The sequence below is a fragment of the Anser brachyrhynchus genome (genome assembly GCF_964034855.1).
Source record: "Anser brachyrhynchus genome assembly, chromosome: 1".
Lineage (NCBI taxonomy): Eukaryota > Metazoa > Chordata > Aves > Anseriformes > Anatidae > Anser > Anser brachyrhynchus.
In genome coordinates, this window is record NC_137694.1 from 43,828,371 (window position 1) to 43,847,372 (window position 19,002).

The 19,002-nt window shown below is 52.2% G+C and overlaps 1 protein-coding gene across 4 annotated transcripts in view; it reads right to left on the reverse strand.

The window, feature by feature from the left end:
* Window positions 1–19,002, reverse strand: part of TCF20 (transcription factor 20) — a 119,982-nt gene that overhangs the window by 92,518 nt on the left and 8,462 nt on the right. For 3 of the 4 annotated variants that reach the window (XM_080575572.1, XM_080575578.1, XM_080575577.1), the window contains exon 2: window positions 16,035–16,145. The gene's annotated coding sequence lies outside the window, so the exon portion shown is untranslated. Of the gene's footprint in view, window positions 1–16,034; window positions 16,146–16,395; window positions 16,686–19,002 lie in introns of those variants that run through there. The other variant, XM_080575573.1, reaches the window with a different exon arrangement.

The window sequence follows — 19,002 nt, forward strand, 5'->3', positions numbered from 1 at the left end:
AAAAAAAAAAAAAAAAAAAGAGGAGGAAGAAAGGAGATGCAGAGGCTTGGGGAAAAAAAAACAATATGCAAATGAGGCAGAACAAAAATCAGAGCTGGGGAAAAAAAAAAAACCTCAAATCACACCAAACAAACCCACCTCTCCGCAAGCTCCCTGCCTCTCTCAGACAGGGGGCTGACACTGGGGCGAGGGGCTCCCAGTGCCTTCTGCCACCCGCCGTCGCCAGCAGGCACCCGCGGCTCCCGGCAGGCAGGCGGGCTGCCCTCTGGGGCATAGCGAGGGAAGGGAAGAAGGAAGAGTGAAGCGATTCTGGAGCCGTGAAAATCCTTGTTTTCTCTCTGAGGTAGGGAGCTGTGGGGCAAACAGAAGCAGCCAGGTGCTTCTAACATGATGTTTGTCAAACAATCTGATTTCAAGCTTCACTGGAGTAGTCCCTCAGCAGCTGCTTTAATCTACCGCAGCACTTCTCCCCCGCAGGAGGCTGCCTTCCCCTCGTCCCTCCTCGTGCTTCCAGCGGGACGGCGATCCCCCGGGCACGGAGACCTCCACCCCGGCCAGCAGCAGCTCACCTTGTGAGCCTCAGCCACATCACAAGCCCAGCAGGACCGGGATTCAACCGGAGGCTTCCCACAGACGTCCAGCTGCGAGAGGACAAGGGTGCTTTAGCCTCTTGCAGGTGACAGCACGGCCCTCGGTGCAGAGCCCTCGCACCGCCAGGAGGTGGGTGTCAGCGAAGGTGGCCTCCTCCCTCCGGGCTGGGGAGGAAATAACTCATCCATCAGCCCGGTCATTAGTGCCACCAGGGCTGGCGGTGTGTTGTGACACCGTAACGCGCTCACCCTTCTCCTCATCGCCGCTTATTTCTTCTCCTTCCGAGGTGATGAAAAACATCGGGGCGCGCTCCTCAGCTACAACAGTAACGGGTGTAAAAGGGATCTAGGGAGCAGGATCCCTTGCTTTTGGGGATCCCTTTGCTTTAGCACCCTGGCTAACTGCTGGCTCACCCGAAATGCCACTCTCCAGTACCAGTAACGCCCTCCTTTCCCCCAGCCTTCCGTTCTCCCTCCTGCCCACATTTCCACTCCAAGTATTTTTAATTGTTCGTCCATTTCTGCCTGTCAGCTCCTGATGTTAGGGACCTAACAGCTACGGGATGGTCTTTACAAAAGAAAATGTTGAAAAAACATCTTCTATCATGTCAGAAAAATGGATTACTGCTTTTACTTGCTACCAAGGGGCACCAATTAACTGAGTAAACGCTAAATGCCCAGAACCAGGAGGCACAACTGTGCTGCAAGTGCCAGTTAGGAAACAGTATCAAGAAGCTGCCAAATTGCACAGCGGAGGCATCGGCACGCCGGTGCGGCATGGGCAGGCAAAGGCAAAGCCTTGCCCTGGGGTTTGCAAAGGACCGCAGATGTCAAGGTGCGTGGGACACGGGAAGCCAGGCTCGCAGCGAGCTGGGGAAAAGAGGGGAAGAACAGCAGCAGAACAAAACCGCAGCGGTGAGGTGAGAAGAGGAGGGAGAGGAGGACGGCACGGGCAGAGCGGTGACTGCAACCACCTGCGAAGGTCCCTCGCACCTCCAGCGACCGGAGCGGCTGCGGGCGCCCGCGCACGGCCCAAACGGGGCCGCATGTCCCCGGGGGCACCCTGCTCCGGAGTCCCCGACCCCGGGGAGCCACAGGGAGGCAGAGCAGAAGGCACACGACGTCTCAGTTCGCATCTTAACCGGGTCGGCGTCCCCATCAGCAGGAGCCACCGCCACCGCTGACACTAATTGGCTGTCTCGCTGCCGTGCCGCGGAGGCGAGGAGGAGCGCGCGGGCGCAGCCGGGAGGCCTCCCCCTTCCCCGGTCCCCTCGGGTCACGGCAAGGAGCCCCGGCGGGAGCTGGCAGTGCCACGGCACGTGCGACGCTCGCTCCGCAAATAAAGAGCATCGCTATCTGGAGCTGGCGAGCCTGCGTCACTCACTGCAAGAAGCAGGGGGGGGAAGACGGCTACCAGCTTAAACCAGATTTTGCTGGTAGGTTTGCTGGGTTGTAGAGCCACCACAATCCAGGCTCTCCGGGACTTTACAAGGGAACCTGAAACGTTCCGAGCCCCAGTTGCCATCTCCGTACCCTCGTTCGGCTCGGAAGAACGGTCGTTAGCACGCGTGTGTGTGTTTGCACGAGCCTGCAGTGCAAAACGTATACAATAAACAGAGCGAGGAAGAAAGACTGGTGTTTGAAGCTCAAAGCGGCAGCTAATTGCAAAAAATCATCGTGCGAGTGAGAATAAAGCAGAGGAAAGAATTACTTTCTTCTTTCTGGGAGGGAGAGGGGGGCAGGGAATTAAGCACACAACACACCCTGAGCGATGCCCAGGAAGAATTACGCTGCTCGCGATAAATGCACTTTTCTGGTTCCGTGAAAAACCTGACATAATGAAAGTACCTTGAATGCAATTACTGGCACTTGTTTAGCATGGTAGGGCATTGCACCGCCACTGGGCTCGCTCCTCTCCGCTCCCAATTAGCATGCCAAGTGCTCCAGCCACACACATGGGCTCACGGGTCAGGGATTGGCGCGGAGGAGCAGCAACCAGCTACCTGCCCTCCAATGAGGGAGCGAGCGACGTGCTGGAAAGCTCCGGCTTCCTTCATTTTACATCCTCCCATCCCTATCACGCTCTTTTCCTCCACTCCTCCAGGGTCTCTGGAGGCAGTGATAAAAACCGCAGACTCCCCCTCTCTCTCTCAGCTGGTCTCATTCACGGCTCATGGCAGACCCAGTTTCCTCTGGGGACTCACTAATGAAGACGGCCAACGTTAATCTCTTTCCCCCTCCCTGACGGGTCGATTTATAGTTCCACGGAGAGTCCTGGATTGCAGCCAGAGGGCTTGACACATTCTTCTTGTTCCAAGACGGAAGGGGGGGAGAGACCGGCTTGCGTGCACACACACACACACACACACACACACAGAGAGAAGACACGCGCATTTATGATTTGGATGGAGCTGGAAGATGCAGCTGGAAAGCCTGTTTACCTGTTCCGAAACAGCGACCGAAGGGAACAGTAACCAACCGTGCTTTTGTGTCTGTGTGTGTACTCCAAACACCTCCGTGTTTCCATAGCACCTCTTTCAGCCCAGAGACCCCGAATCGCAGGGATCACTCCCTCATCGCTGGGATGAAATAAAGCCTCGGTTGTGTGCCAGCAGCATTACCCGTGAGTCATTAGGAGAGGAAGCAAATGATAACTTCTCCAGGATAAGCGGCAGGGGGAAGGGAAGGGGAAATTTTAGATGGGCAGAAAGTAATGAACTGGACTCGGGCCAGGACGCTGAGGTTATTTTCCCCTGATCTCGTGAAAAGTGCAGGGGGATCTTTAACAATCGATGGATCAAGGCCTCGGCTTTGCATCCCATCCGCGAGAGGCTCTGGCGGTAGCACGGCACCTCCGAGCGCGACGCTGGTGCGCCACCAGCCCAGGGCTCACCCGGAGAGACCCGCGCACGCCTGGGACCCCACGCCTCCCTCTGCAGCGCCGAGCGGAGTCCCTGGGACCCGCAACTCCGAAGCTTCCGCCTCCAAGGGACCTAGAAGGAAGGAAAGACTCGGATTTTTTATTATTATTATTATTTTACCACTGTCTCTTCCTCCCCGGCGCCGTTTTATTTTTTTCCCACTTGGCGGCCGCCGCATCCCCCAGCTCGGCGTTATTCGTGTAGGTCCCCTGCCCGGCTGCACACCTGACTCGCCGGCGATGACAGAACAGCTCTGCTAACAGGGTCAGGCAGTGAGCTACTGCCGCAGAGCCGCGGGGGAGCACAAAACACTGCCGTTATTCCTGGAAGACCTATACATCACCTCCTCGCCCCCGCCCCTCAGGAACCAAGCGGCAGATTTAAAAGGGGGCACTGTCAAGTCATTTAGGCCCGTTATTTTGCACGAGGAGAAATGGCCTTTGCAAAGCTCGATGGAAGCACGCTCCCATTCCATCTTTAAGTGATCTTGAAGGTTTCAATTGCTGAGCTGTAAACCACAATGCAAAAAAGCACAGACAAATAGATCAGATCAGATATGAGACTGCCCAGACGCAGAGTTCCACTTGCCAAGCTGACTGCAGAGCAAAAATAGAAATGATCGCTGCACGTAATTATAGTATTTTACATTTCCACTGCACTTTCCATCCTGAAAGATCCCGAAGAGCACACACATGTGCATGCATGTGCATACAGAGAGGCAGGACACTGGGAAAATTCACTTGCTTGTGAAAGAGACCAAGAAATCACGGTCCAGTAATAACAGCTTGTACTGAACCAAAGCTTTCATTAACGCGCGCACACACACACACACGCTCACAGAAAATCATTATAATGTGAAACGAGACTAAGCCAAGCCACAGCAATCTGTAGATCAGCAGCTCCAGCACTTCTGCTGCTGCTCTGAGTTTCCCCCAAAACAGATTAGAAACTGAGCTTTTATTAGCTCTCGCCCTCTGCTTCCCAGCAAAGCCCAAGGTGCCAATTCCACTTTGCTACTACAGGGCAGGGGCAGCTCCGCAGCCGTCACTCCCCAGCCTTTCCTTCTCCTGGCGGAGAGCGCTTTGCAGCCCATACGAACACGTCCTCCGGCCCCACGGGTCACCACAGCCCTGTTTTACAGCTGGCAGAGCATCCGAACAGGAGCAGCAAAGCCAGGGCTGCTGCCCTGAGCGCTCCTCTGCTCTTCTCCCCTGACAAAAGAGCCAAATTCAGGTACAAAGACCTTTTCTCCACTTGTACACCACCCAGGATGCTCTGAGCGTGGATTAAAAGGGCCAGGGGAAAAAAAAAATAAAAAAAAATGAAGGCTGGTAGGCAAGCAGGAGCAGAGCCGTGACACTGGCAGAAACCTCTAGCTTTATCAGGAGGCTGAGAAGCAGGGGAGTAAAGCGCAGGCTCCAACTTCAGCCTCATCCTGGGATGCCGGGTCACTCCCTTCTCTCTCCCTCACGTCTGTGGCAAGTCAATTCTGTGCTCCACACATTAAAGATTTCATAGCCACTTTAAACTCCCATCTGAGCACAGCCGCATTTTGACGTTGACTTGTGGCCAAGCGTGTAAAGAACAGGGCAGCTGAACAGGAGACAGAGGAGAAGGCTGCTCTGAAGGCAACACGAAAAGAACCTATGGGGCAGGAAGAAGGAAAGAAAAGTCTGAGGTTGTGAAACGATACGACAGCCAAGATTATTTGTGTGTGTGTAAAACAGGAATTTCACCACCACTGCGATCTAATCAAGTATAGTACACAACTACCTGTCCAGGAAAGAGCTTGCTTGCCGGTAGCCTTACCCCTTACACTGGCACGAGGCTGACACACGCTCCTGATGCCCCTCCGTTCGCTCAGCAGCGTGCTGCAGCCACGGCTGAGGCTCAGCGAATGACCAGCACGTGCCCCTCTCGGCAGAGATTTTGGGGAAGAAAGAGATTTTGTCAAGGACACTGCAGCAACGCCCTCCCCTATACTTAGGGAAACAGCTATGGGATTGCTAATGTCCAGAGAGGACTCGAGGTTTTAATAAGGTCACATCTGAAAGAGCCCCACATAATAAGCTGCATGGAAGTCAATTTATCGACCACAGCACAAGGGGCTAAGTCAGGCCTGCCGGGATTCAAAGTTGTGGTTGCAGGGCGCATAGGTAATTCATACCTGATGCTCGAGGCCAGCCCCTCTGGCTACAAACGGGAGACCAAGGTGATTTCTTAAATTTCATTTAGTTTAATAGCCCGGCACATTATTCAGGAACGTGAGGAAGGGCCTGCTTAAAATCTGATCTTGATTTTGACAATGTCACTCCAGCAGCAGCTCCGTGAGTGGGGAGACGACCGGTGCTCAGCTGGCTCAGCAGCAGCCACAACTGCCCCCATGAGCCGGGGGACACAACTCACGGGCTGCAGGGTCCCAGAGAGGGGCAGAGCGAGCAGGAGCAAGGAAAGACGTGCAGGGGCAAGCCTGGGATGAAGAATTATTAAGTTAACAAAGAAAGCTCCCTTCTGCTCCATTGGGACACCCCTGATGGACCTCAGTCAACCATGTCAGATGCCTTACCCCAGCTGTGTCCACTCCTCTCCCCATGTAAGGGAATTGAGCACAGCAGTCACGAGTCTCCTTTCTCCTCCCAGAAACAGCACGACCATCTTCACCTGCGTGCAACACCAGCGAGATACTCTGAGACCCTCCCCATCACCTCCTCTTGTGAAACCAGATCAGTGTCTCCAGCTCTGCCCTAGTAAACTAGAGAGCAAGAAAACTACATTGCACAGGCCAGTGCCTGAAAAGCCTACAAAAAGGCAGAGAGATGACAACGTACCTTAGCAGAGGGGATGTTACAGTGTCGCGAGATTGCCAGAGATGACCTTAAAATAATCTTAAAAATTAAAAGTAAGTAAAGAGTACCTGTGACTTTGTGGTTTGGTTTTCGTTTGGTTGTTTTGGGGATTTTGTTTTTAAAAACACTACATAAAGAACTACAAAAACAACAACAAAAATATGGCCATTTCCTTTACCTCCCCTGTCTTTCCCATCTAGAGATGCGAGGTTTTTCTAGGCTGAAAAACTATCACAATCAGAGGACCAAGAAATGATGTCCTTAATGGCGAGAAACTGAAAGCCGTGATGTTGAAAGAAAATGGGATTTTATTCATCCCCTGTCAAATTCTGGTTGGTCTTCACGTACTTTTACTAGTATCTATATAGAGACTTTTATTTATTCAGTTGTTTTAATCTGAAGACAGCCAGTAGACGGAAAACTCTCTTACCTACAATTAAAGTATTAGAGCTCACAGAAACATCCGTTATACCTCAGCAGCAGTTCTCTAACTAAGCCAAAAAAATAAAATTAAAACACAGAGCACACATTACTCTTTATTGTAGACTTGGATATATCAGGCTTGATGACAATACCATTTTTTAAAGCCATCATGGCAGGGTTGGGGGGGAAATAAATTGGTACAAGCCCCACGTGAAACGAACTCTTTTTGGGTCATCTTTAAAACTAATCTGGACACTGCACTAGAAAGCACGCTTAAGGAGACAAACAAAAACCTCCCAACTGTTTTATAATCATATTATCAGTCCAAGAGGCCTGAGAAAAAATAATACTATGTGACCATATTAGTTGCCTGTTATTGTTGGCTACTCAAGGAAAGTAGGGCTTCAGCAATCCAGAATTTACAGGACTGGGAGCCTGGTGGGTCTCTGGTTTTGATTTTGTGCCAATTCACATTCACTCATGCTCTTGGATAAGTCACGATGCCGTCAGCAACTTCAGCCCAGCTGGAAAACTGGGTTAAGAAAGCAGTGGACGCTCGCAGAAAACTAGGGCTTGCCTGCACGGGGACCCGCAGGAAAGCCACGCTGAAGTACTTTAAGCTGGTGGGTAAAATGGCATTAAAGCCCTGCGTGGACAGATTCACACAGAATGCAAACGTGTCCCTGATACGACTACTAGGTTTTCCCTAAATCAGCTGAAAGTTAATTTAAATCTAAGTAAGGGTATGGTCAGACCAGCAAAGCGCTCCAGTCAGCGCAGGCTAACAAGTTGCTGTCCTCTCCGTCAGATCTTGGTGACTCACCATATGTGCTTCCAGTCTTCTGTAACGCACGGGAACTGTCGGTATCCTCAGAGAAATCTCCCACAAACTGTTTTTGTGCTACTTACAATCAGAGGGGACACTTTGGCTCGGAGTCAGCAATCTGGTACGTTGGCAGGGGCAGGCTACAAAGGATGTCCCTAGAGCTGCCAGTCTAGCACCATCCCCTGGCACCAAAATTAAATAGACAGTCAAATTTTTAATTCCCCCCAAAAATAAAGACAGAAATACAGCTGCTGGGGTCCTGCCTCGGGAACACCCGGAGATGTGGCCACCAGGAAGGGGCAATTAAGAGACAGCGGGACGTTTTCCAGCACCACAGGCACTTGAAGGAGAGGAGAAACCAGGCAGAGGCTACTGGAAAGCCTCGCACACCCAACCCGGAGCTGGGCAGGGACTCGAGAGCACAGCTCCTCCGACAGCCCCTGGCTGGGAGGGCTCGGCCGGTCTCCCTGACCTGTGACACAGCCGCCCTGCAGCTGGGGGCTGCCCCTCCTGGCAGCCCCACCACACCACCACAGGCGAGCCCCGGGCTCCGTGCTGCTCGCCCCGCTCCCGGGCAGGTCACGCAGTGCTGATCCCCTGCTAGCAGCTCTGCTGCTCCTCGAGCACGGCTCTGCCCCGACCGAGAAGGTCGACGTGAAGCAGCAGCCCTGAGGCCTGGCGGGCAAGGTGCCCGCGGCCCAACCCATGCCCTGGGGGGAGTGCCCGCTGGTCCGCTCCCTCCCCAGCCTCCGCCCCCAGCGTAAACCCTTTTGTTTCTCCTCAGAAAGGCGGCAGTTATGGCAGAAAAATCTCTCCCCCGCTGGAGGTACCACCGCCTGAGACAGTCGCTCTCCTGACGATGGCAGGCGGCGGAATATTCCGGAACGGGAGAAAGATGTGGGGAGGGCTTGGGGAGAAGGCACCCAGGATCCAATCCTTTCCGTCGCCCGGCCAGCCCCGCTCCCTCTCTAGCAGATCTCATCCGCACCATCAGGATTTCGGTGACATTTTCCTCCAGCCCCCCCTCCCATCGCTTCTCCAGGCTGAGCACAGCCGAGGGTGCAGGAGAACACCGCGCTGCTCCGCTTCCCTCGCGGGCTGGACAAATAAGTCTTCAGCTAGCCACATGCAAGCCATTAAAAATGTATTAACATACCCAGCAGGGGCTGTCACTTTTTCTTTTCTCCCCCCTCTCCCCTTTTCTTGAATGCGGAGAAGGAAGAAATCTTGCCACAGTAACAAGAGGTTTTCATCAAGTCTCATTACCTCGAGCACAGCCGCGCACCACAGCCCCCACAGAGAACAGCCCTCGGCTCCCGCTGTCATTAAAGGAACGAAGATCTTAAACAAAAATTAAACCCAGGACAGCACGAAGCTGGGAGCGCACGGACGGGTAAGGCAGGGAAGGGTGCGTGAGGGCAGAGCGGAGGAGCCGGAGAGGAGGGGCGGGGAGCCCCTCGTGGCAGCCGGGCAGGGGCGCGCGGGGTTTTGTGCTGTCACCCAGGGCCACGCTCCATTTCCCACAAACAGCGACGCAGCAACATCCCCTCGCGCTAAGAAGGTTCAGGGCTAAACAAGAGCAGCAATTAAGATTAGGGAAGAGGCTTTTCCCAAGCGTGGGATGCTGCCCAACAGGGACAACTTCACACACCCTGACACGCATCCACGTCTGCTCCAGCAGGTCCCAGGCCCCCAGAGCAGGGCCCAGCAGTGGCAACTCTGCGCCTCAAGCAAGCCGGGTGCTGTTTTGGGACGAGGGCTTGAAGGATGGGAGGCAGCAATTCAGCATTAAACCCAGGGATTTCTAAACCAGAGGGGTGTTAGTCAGAGGGCTTTCAAGGCAAAGCGTCCTTACCCTTAAACTGTTGTTTCTCAAGTATCTCTCCGGGCTAAGCAGCTTTCCTCGCCGCCCCAACTGCTTTAATCCTGACCAACCCTCTGCTCCAGGCCAGTGCGCGGCAGCATATTCATCTGGCTGCACGGGCACTGCTGAATGAGCGGCTCAGGAGCCATAGCAGGGGCTGCCGGGGGAAACATGCATAGAAGTGCACCCTCAGAGCCACCAGGCACGTCACCGCACCCCGGGAGAGCAAGGCATGGTGCACAGACCCCACAGGAACGGAGGGCAGGGAGGAGGGATACTTCGCAAGTGACTAACTGGAAAGAGGTGACCTGAGCCGAACAGGATGTAAAAATAAAGTCTGGTGGCAGCGTGACCGTGTTTTATGCACCTCCAGCTGAGACACGAGTTTATTTCCCCCTTGGGAATGGGGAAGGCAAAAACGATCTCTCTTGAGGAAGCAGTAGAACAAGGAAAAGCAGAGCTGTGCAGAAGAGCCGCATGATGGTAAAGCACTGATGAAAGGTGCTTGTTCTGAGGAGCAAGGAGGAGGATGGCAAGCTGAGGAGCAGGGACTGTGCAAGGGCACCACAGAAATAACTCCTGGCAGAGCGGTGAGGAGCAGAAGGGAGCCAGGACATGAACTCGGTGACACAGAGAGAGGATAGGGATGCAGAGAGACCAGCCTGCGGCAGAGGAAGGCACCAGGGGAAGCAGTGAGGCAGCTCCTTCAGATCTCTGAAGTTTATAACCGTTCCAGCTGTGAATGGTTTAACAGGTCATCATCTGCACAGTTCATGCACCCTCTAGCTCTGTAGTAATTACATCCATTCTGTACAAAGACAGACACATCACATAATGAGGTCTACCAATATCACAGAGGCACACAGGAGAGTAAGCAAAATGTCCGACCATACTAGAAACAGACCAGAAATCAGCTCTGATTTGATAACGACGTGACACAAATCAGATATATCCACCTCTGCAGCACCGAAACCTGTTCTACTCATCCTGTCTTGGAAAGTGCATATGAGGAACCAAAGGAGTTTAGGAAGTGGCAACAAAGAAAGAGGTTTTGGAAGACAGCAAGTGAAGTTCACACATGCAAAACAACATAAATGTGCTAAAGACGGGGGAGAAAAAGTGTGTAAAAAAAATAAATCTAGTGCAACCAGACTATTAGTACATAGCAGACGCACACTCCCCTCCCCAGGAAACCCATCCATCCGCTCACAGCCAGCCACCACAACCTGATGGTAGCTGCCCTCAGCCACGGGAGAGAACCACCACTCGAACAGAGAGCACGGCAGACTCTTCTCCTCCTCAAGCCAAAGCCGACGAGCTTCACCACAGAGCCTCACGGTTGGCACCTCTACAGCCTCGCAGTGGAACGGCTTGGCTGGGTTACTCTCTGACCCACTTCAACACAGACAGCGCAAACACCGTGGTGTAAAAGAAATGCAGAGCCCTGCTTTAAAATAATGGCAGGGATATGCTGGAGTCTCAGCCGTGCTCTGGAGTTTGACAGCAATGTAATTAGGTCAGGGGATAGCTGTGTTGTAACAGATTCCTTGGACTTGGCTCCATCCAAGGTAGACACGCACATGAATGCTGCATCAGCTTGTACTTGCTGGCTTGCCAGCAGCCTGGATTCTTGAAATCCTGCTCCAAGAGGCTAGCATGCCTCGCATTGTGACCCAGGCCCTTGATGTGGGCTCCCAGCTCCACGCTTCTGTGACTGCCTCTGGAAGCGGTGCTCGGGACGGCGGGGATGCAGCCAAGGACCGCGGCCTGCCGCCGAAACAGGCGGCAACGCCTGCGGGAGGAGGAGGAGGCGGCGGCGGGCAGGCCGCAGGCAGCGCCTGCAGGAACGGCGCTCGTACTGGTGCAGGCTGAGGTCAGCCCAGGGACCCAGGGCTTCACGCCCATGAGTAATGCATAATCAAGAAATGTTTCCTGACAGTGAAGTCTATTAGAGTGTGGAACTGGCTGCCGGGGGAAGCGGGGCAAGCCTCATCCCGCCACCTCTGTGAAGAGTGACAGGACAGGCAGCAGAGCGCAGCGCCCTGGGGCTGGCGGCACAGCCTTGGCGGGGGCAGCCCCACCAGATGCCTCACCCAGGAGCAACACCCACTTAAATCCCCTCCGCTGCTCCTAAAGCATCCTCCCACCCACCCCAGGCTCTGCCAGCACTGCCTCCTGCAAGGCTGCCCCACAAACCGCATCGTTTTAGCCTGGGCCACTTCACGTATTGGAAGGAATGGGTCTTTTGACCCTACATCAGGTCACTGAGGTGTTTTATGCTACCGTCCTACCAATAGTTGCATCAGCACAACCGACGGGATGGCAGCGATGGGAGAGGCCAGGAATGTGAGGTGGGAGGTGAGGAAACAGCAGTTTCTTAGGCCATGCTGTCAGTATCTTTACACTGACCATCTGCACACGAAGTCATGCAAAGAAAGGCAGTGGAGGACGCAACTCAGGTGAAGGGGGTGAACTAAGCCATGATTCGGCACGGTCACACTTGTGAAGCTGGACATGACCTAACACACATGGAAGTGATCTTAACGTACAGCAGAGAACATCCCTGTTCGAAATACATCTGGTATCAAGTAAGTTTCTGACATACTGTGCTGGCATTAGTGTTTTAGATCTGAAAGACTGGCTTGGCACTGACATAAAGTTTAATTGTCTTCCCTTAACATTTCATTTTTTACATTTTTTTTAAATAGGGGAAATATCAGCTTGGTTTTGAACTGTACAGTTTCATAGGAACCCATACTATGCCCACATTTAAACCTAGCAGAAGACTTTTTTTGGGGGGAGGGGGCAGGGAAGGAGGTGTTAAGAACACCACAAAGTTCAAAATTAATGTCTCAACTTGTAACACACTTCCCCCTCTCCCACAACACTGGTTGCAGGAGCTACCCACGGGCTGACACTACTCATGAAGCTCCATATGGTTCTGCTTCCCTTGATTTTCCCTCAGCCTGACACACTCTGGCACTGCTCAGGTTTTCCTGGTCCTTGGGAAACAGGAGAGATTCCAACAATTCCAGCTTCTCCTTCCTTTGTTTTGACAAAGCTCCCACTGCACCATCTACAAAAAACCTATTGTTACGGCAAAGCATACAGGTAAATTTGTTTGAACATCACCAGTGCTGTGGAATTTTTCATACTGTGTTTAGTGTTGTTAACAATTACTTACATTGCATTAGCATTAAAGGACCTCAGCAACATCAGGATCCCTTCTACTCAGCACAGCGTACACACAGAGCAACAAACGCCTGCGCCTGACTAGCATGATATAGCAAAGATTTTTTATTTGAGACAGAACGGCTTCAAAATGGAGTGCCATTTTAAAGCACCCGTAAGTTGACAACAGTTTGTACAATTATCACAAACCACTCAAAGAAAGGCTCCAGTATACCCAGGGAGTACCATGTACTCACCATAACTCAGCAAGTGCTTTTTGCAGCTCCCTTCTACACTCAGTCATGAAGGATATAGATCATTACAGCCTCCAGCTATAGAGCCTTAGCTCATGGAGTAGCAGCTCACACTTTCAGCTCTGGAGATCCCCAGTTCAATCTGCTGCATGTCAGCCAAGAGGGCAGCTGTCATATAATTACAGCCACAACTTTGCATGTGAAAAAAGTAGGGAGAGCGAACAGAGATCTTATTATAGAATTCTGGTTGCAACCTGCTGAACAGCTCCCTATTTAAAGTAACTTCTCGTAAAGAGGAGGGAGAAAAAGGGAAAAAAAGAGAAAAAAAGAAAAAAAAACACTCTTCCATTCAGCTTCTCCATTTTCTCTGCTTTGCAGAAGAAATCAGTGATGTTTTGCAAAAAGTCCTTTGTTACAAAATGCATAGGTGTATTAGATGAAGTACACAAGTGCAGAGCCAGGAGTGAGGCTCTACCCCCTTATCAACTGGAAAAAAGAAAAAAAAATTCGCATTGCTGAAACCATCTGAAGACCAAGACAACATCTTAGTTTCTTTCTGAGCTATCACCATTCACCAGCAGCCAAGCCAACTGGATTTGCAATTTAAGTATTCTAATTTAGGTTCAAGAAATCTTAACTTAGTTACATCTTGTTTTCTTCAAACTGTACATACAAGCTCTCAGGAAGACTTAATACAGAGAATCTGGGAGGAGGGTATTTTTGAACTACAAAGGTACAAACTATGGCAAAAAATTCAAATCTCAAATGAAAGGATATTTTAATGAGCGCAACACAAAACAATTAGACCAAGTTTCTTCTTATCCATTAATCTTTCCGCAGATCCTTCTGCACACACACAGCAATTTTTGAGCCAAACTGTTCTCCAAGCCAAGACGTTCAAAAACGGAATTTTAAACAATGCAATCCAGTTTAAAAAAAAAACATTCATTTTTCCCCAACAATTATTCTAGAAATCCGTGTTTCCTCAGCCAAACTGTTTCAGGTTTAAGATACAGCTCAAATTCTTTGCAGAACATTCTCCTCTGCTAGAAAGTCCCATCCATCCGTCAGTCCATCCACAGCCCAGCAGCGCAGAAACCAAGTCACCGATTCCGTGCAGTGAATCAACCACCGTGGACCCCCAGCAGAAGATCAGAGCTAACTCTCCCGCTCCTCGCAAACTACTCACCTGCTTGCTACATTCCTCTCCAAGGAAACTGCTCTGACCCAAACTGCTCAGTACCTGCAGGAATACTTGCTGAAACACCAATCGACTAGTTCATGCACACTACACCTTCAGAACTCCCCAGAATGCAGCGCAGCACTTCCAACGGGATGTCAAGAAGTGCCCGGCAGACCATCGAGCTGAAATGCGTTCAGGCAACAGCTAACACAAAGCAAAAGCCTGCAACACTGAACTCCAGAATTCAGCACAAGCACGGACGTGCCAGCAGTTCGTATGTAAACCGACTGAATCCTCTGGTGACATCCTCTCATCAGCCTCCTTTCTGAAGACCTGTTTTCATTGTGCTCAGAATCCTCTGCTCCTCGCCTCAAGCGAGACCCGCTCAGGAAACAACACAAACCCTCTGACCATCTCCCTCCCTTTAAAAAAGAGCAAGGGGGAGAATCAAGGACACGAAGCCTAGTTTTGAAGGAAGCTATGTGCGTGCAGCGTAGAAACATTTGGGACTGATTGCACACACATGCACAGCAAAACCCTGGCTGGATTCATCACCCAGGAGGGACCCATAAAGGCGTCACCTCTCCCTCACCGTCTGCAAGCAGGCAAAGTTCACCAGCATCTGAACCACCCTTGCTGCAGAGTCCAATGTAAGCAGTACAACTGTACGCAGAGATCACTGAAACGAGACACCGCTAGGCTATTTTCTGGTATTATTTCTGTAAATTTAGCACTGCTAAAAGGTTCCAGATAGACGCTCTCTGGAGACTGAAAGCCTTCGCCTACCCTGAGAAGATATGCAGAGAGAATTGCAGCAAAGCAGAGACAAGCTTTTCTCATCTCCCCCAGCCTGCCGAGGCTGAAATGACTGACAACAGTCCAAAATGAGGGACACACATAAATTATTAATATTGCACTAGTAGTCTCACTGTTGCCGTGACAGTCTAAAGACTTAAGAGAGGCAGGCCCTGCAGGGAAATATTACATTACTTCAAAATCATTCATTCAGGAAGCTTACATACCGAGGAGGAAAGAATCGTTCTGCAGCGAGCTCTATCGAAACCCTCAGTTTTAAGACCCTTCCTTTCTGAGGCAAAAGCAATTTCAACGAGAATGGGAAAGCAACACGAAACACCAGGAACTCTGGATTTCAAGCGAGTGCCACGGGAGCGACGTTATTTCCGGACACAAACCCTAACACGCTTCTCCTTCCTGACCTGGGAAGCCCACCCTGCTTCCGAGAGCTGGAGAAGTGTTTTGTCTCTGCAGCCGCTCTGCTGAGACAGCCGAGCGCCGTGCCAGTCAGGGATAATGGGCACTGCACGCTACCACATGGAAGGGAGCCAAAAAGCCACTTCGGTTTGCTGCTCGGGCTGGATGGACCCCATGCTGTAAGAGCTCCGGCTTCACGTTCTCCCAGACCTTTTATCTCCTTCCAGGTTTCATGCTATACCTGCCGCCGCAGCAGCCAAGAACCCGTAAAGCAGCATATAAAAAGATGCGGCTTCCTACAGATGGCTTTTTTCTTCCTCTCCCCTGTTGCAAGGGGAATGGCTTATGCAGGGGTATTGGTCCATTTTAAAGTGATTTCTAGAATTGGGACAAATAAACTGAACTTTGACATTTTTTTAAAAAAAAGTTAAATTATTTTTGTCTCTTAGTAATCAGAATAGATTTGCTTTTCATTTAAAACACAGAAACTCCCTCCAACAATATTTGAAATTTTTTCTTTGCCAAAACCCCACAAAGACTCAAGCTTACTGATAACATTTTGAAAATTAGATGCACGACATTACTCCATACCAAAAAAAGAAAAGAAAGCAGCAATTTTTCAAACAATAAAGTAATCCATTTTAAAAGCTAGCATTTTCTAGTAAAAATTCTTGCATTAAAAAAAACAAGAAGGTTTTCAGTAACTCTAAACAATGATGGGGGGAAAGAAAAAACGGATCCTACCCCCAGCTGGATGGCATTCCTCTCTTTGGGCGCAATGTGGTAGCATTTGACTGACGCATCTGATCCATTCCAAAACTCCAGGCGATGTTTTAATCATCAACGGGCAGAATCCTATTAATTTTCAGGGAAAAAAAAAAAAAAGAAAAACAGAGTAGAGTATGGAGACAGGACACAGAGCACCTGGCATTTGTCTAGCAGATCCAGCTGATTTAGCTAGGTCTGTAATTACCAACAGATTAAAGAATTAGTTGGTGGCAGAAATTGCCATCTACCAGTGTAAGCCCCTTCCTCTCCTCCACCCCCTTCCGCCACCTCAGCCCAACCCGGTCTCCCAACACGGCTTGAAACATCAGTCCCATACCAAGGGAAGCAAAATAGGAAGAGGGAAAGGAGTGGGAAGAGACGAAACAGGGCGAATAGGGATGGCATAGGCATCGGCATGCAAACAAGAGCATGTGCTGGCCCCTGTGGCGGCAGAAAATGGGAGATCAGGCAGCAGGAGGCAGGAGAGCAGATTTGAGTGGTCCCTGAGCTCGGGGCAAGAAACGGCAGCAGGCAGCACAGAGCGAGCCCCAGCACGCACAACGAGCTCAGCCCTCAGAAGCAACGGCACGCCAGGCAATCCTATTGCCAGGTGGCTGCTGCAATTGGCATTTTCATCAGCAGTGGGCTTGATAAAGGAAAGGCAGCATGAGCTTTCCGCATTAAACGAGGCTTCCCAGCCTGCCCATGAATTCATTTTTGCTACCAGCCAAATCTAGGCCCACCAACACCAACCACTCGTGCTCTGAAACAAGCCTCCACTAACAGCCTTGCACCAACTTCACTTCAGTGCTGATGAGCACCGCATGCCCTCAGGACCAGCCACCGTACGAGGCGGCACAACCCCGGGAGGAATTTACCTGTTCCAACAGCGGCCAGAAGACCAGAGTGGGCAGCACGACCCTTCCTGCTGGCCAACTGACCCCATGGGACCAGCCCACATCCCACCCCAATGGCCTGGTGTTGGGCACCTTCCCACCTGTGGGGCTGTTGGCAGAAAGAAGGCAGGCCCCCGCAGGGAATGGGGAACACTGATAAATCAGGTATTGCTGCCAGAGTCTTACAGCAGCCCCTACAGCCTCCGCCACAGACCGGGGGACTCCAGAGTGAGTGACGAGCAGGGTCTGCCACCAGCACGTCCACCCCACAGCTCCCGGCCATCATTTAGGCTGCCCCAGGTCCTGCACCTTGAAGATAAGGATGCAAACCTTGCGTTTGAGGCGGAACAGTCACACGGAGAAGGACAGACTGCCAGCCCCGACAAGGGCTGTGCAGCTGCAGCTCGCACGTCCATTAGGACCCCCGGAGCACGCGGCGTCGTGCCCAGCCTGACTGCATTTGTAACCAACCCTGCCGGCCTGTCAGCGGGCCCTGAACCCTGCGACTTCAGCGGGGAGAGTGCGAGCCTCTGCCTCACGCGCTAAATAATTAAACTCTGTGGGAGCAGCAGCAGACTCGTAAAACTCGTACACAGACCGAGCCAGCCATTAATGGGGGTCAAAGATGAACGCGCTCTCTCTCTGTCTTTCTCTTTTTTTTTTTTTTTTTAAGTGCGCTTTGATGCGTGGGGCGAGTGGTGAGAGGAGATGTTCATTACCCTCTCCGGTACCTGACGCGTTTTTCCTGACTGTCGACACCTCCTCCTCCCCCCGGCACCCCGTGCTGCTGGCAGTCACCCCCCCGGACAGCCGGAGACCACCAGAAGGTGTGTGCTGAGGTGCCACCTGGTCACCCGCCGGTAGGGCAGCGAGGGACCTCGCCGCGGGCAGCTCTACCAGTCCGTGCCACCGACGAGGCCTGGCCTTCAGGCGGATGCCTCCGGCTGGATTTCTAGGGTGCCAAAGGTGGCACCTCCCGTGTGGCCGGGCACGGAGGAGGCCGGTCACGTCCGCTGGGACCGTCAGCCTGGGCTCAGAGCTCGGAGCCAGAGCTGGGAGCTGCCGCAGGGAGGTCGCCGGGAAGGAAATGGAAGTCCCCTCACGGGCAGGGAGAGGCGGCGGCAGGAAAGGCAGTTTGAGAGAAGGTCGCAGGACCGCTGGCCCGCCCCGCCCCTCCTGGCCTTAAAATACAAATAGACGCACGTGAGCGCCTTACACGCTCTGCTCTGTTCAGACATTTCACGGCGAGCTCTGCTCTGCCCACGTCTTTTGCATTCCCCCAGCCCACACCAGTTTTGGAAATGGTAGTTTCAGCTTTCCCTTAACAAAAAAACAGCCTCGGGTGGGGAGAAGGGAAAGCGGGGTTGTTTTGGGGAAGAGGCCACCACATCGGCACTGCAAACTCAGGGTCCTTGGGTGCTCTGTGGCAGCGGAGCCTCCTGACTCCAGTCTCCACCAGTTTTCCCCCGTGGAGGAGCAGCCTCGGGCTGGAAGCAGCTCACCTGCCCGCAGGGCACTGTGCGCCCGGAGGAGCTCCAGAGGGAATCCCCTTCACAAGGACAGCGAGGCAATAGCACCGAAAGGGCTTTGTGAGGAAACAAAATGACGTGGAAGAATGGGAAGAGCCCAGAGCCCAAGGAAACGCTCATGTCGAGGCAAAAACACCCGCCTGCGGGGCAAGGCAACGCCCACTCCCCAGCCTCCTGGGCTGCTGAGGCACCCGCTGACTCAAAGCAGGGCGCAGGTGTGCCGTGGCCTGGCTCCTTCTGGAGAGAAACCTCCAGGATCACCGCTAGCGCACTGAGAAAGCAGCTGGTGTAGCAGCCCTTAGCGGGCACGAAGGCCTGCAGCAGAGCAAAGCCAGCTTTTATTTATTATTTATAAGTAGCACTGAGAGACGCCTGGGTTTTAAGGTCGTAGGACCTTCTTCCAGCAAACCCTAACACTTGCGCTTTCAGAGCGCTCACAGATGACAGAAGCCCTCATACCTCCCAGCAGGGCAAAAGCGGCAGCTGTGACTCCCATTATTCCTGGAAATATGAGGGGAA